Source organism: Brassica napus, chromosome C6, assembly GCF_020379485.1.
Source record: "Brassica napus cultivar Da-Ae chromosome C6, Da-Ae, whole genome shotgun sequence".
In the NCBI taxonomy this organism is placed as follows: Eukaryota; Viridiplantae; Streptophyta; class Magnoliopsida; order Brassicales; family Brassicaceae; genus Brassica; species Brassica napus.
The window spans coordinates 43232570-43233784 of NC_063449.1; the positions used below are offsets into that span (position 1 = coordinate 43232570).

The 1215-nt window shown below is 46.5% G+C and overlaps 1 non-coding gene across 1 annotated transcript; it reads left to right on the forward strand.

The window, feature by feature from the left end:
* The first annotated feature begins 498 nt into the window (after nt 1-498).
* LOC125589335 lies at nt 499-605 on the forward strand. The gene has a single exon (XR_007325523.1). It is a non-coding gene; the product is annotated as a small nucleolar RNA R71 (small nucleolar RNA).
* Nucleotides 606-1215: the final 610 nt, after the last annotated feature.

Below are 1215 nucleotides of genomic sequence, written 5' to 3' on the forward strand. Positions count from 1 at the left end.
GGGTTTTGCTGAAACTGATAGCTGCCTTGGTGGTTGTTTCTAGGCGGATAACCACTCTGTTGGTTGTTGGGATAGGATTTCAGTTGGTAGTTGTTGTACTGAAAGTTGGGCTCCTTTTTGTACCAGCTACCATTGTTGTTGATGAAACACAGCTTTTCCTGACCTTCCAAACCCTCAACCTCATGGACAACAGGTGGTGTCTCTTGGCTTGGGTTACCAACAAAGTGCAGCTGCTCTTGTGTGGCTTTATCAGCAAGGAGGATGTCTATCTTATCCTGTAGAGCTTTCAACTCCTTCCTCGTCTGCTTATCATCTGTTCGACTGCTTCTGTCGTGGTCTCCACTGTAGATTGCATCACTCTTTACCATGTTGTCAACCAGCTCCTCTGCATCTTCCTCAGTTCTCCCCAAGAAGAACCCATTGCTAGCTGTATCCAGTCTGGCCCTGTACTTAGGAAGAGCACCACAGTAGAATGTGCTCAGCAAGCTCTCCTTAGAGAAACCATGGTGTGGGCATTGAGCTTGGTAGCCCTTGAATCTCTCCCAGGCTTCACTGAAGCCTTCTAGGTTCTTCTGTTGAAAGCTGGAAATCTCATTTCTCATCTTAGCAGTTCTTGAAATTGAGAAGAACTTCTCCAAGAATGCTCTCTTGCAATCATCCCAAGTGGTGATAGAGTCACTGGGTAGAGACTTCTCCCACTAACGTGCCTTATCCCCCAAAGAGAAAGGGAATAACTTCATCTTCAAGGCGTCCTCAGACACACCATTAGTTTTTGACAACCCACAGTAGCTGTCGAACCTATCCAAGTGATCAAATGGGTCCTCTAGAGCCAAGCCATGATACTTGTTGTTCTCGATCACGTTGAGGAGTCCTGACTTGACCTCAAAGTTGTTGGCTGCCACAGCCGGTGCTCGGATTCCCAGTCTATGACCATGAATGTTGGGCCGGTCATAAGTGCCAATGGGTCAAGCTGCTCGCTGTTGGTTGTGTGGAACGTTGTTGGCATCATTTTGAGGTATGTCTCCCATAGCAGTATCCAATTTCTGCAAGTGAGACTGTTGCTCTTCTTCTCTTCTAGCTCTAGCACACTCCCTCTCGAAAGCTCTGATGTCTGCTACTATTGGAACTAGGTTTGATGGACCCGTGCTCCTCAAGTTCATACACCTGTAAAGTAAAAGGTAGGTGAAGAAGAAGAATCAGCAACAAAACAAAATT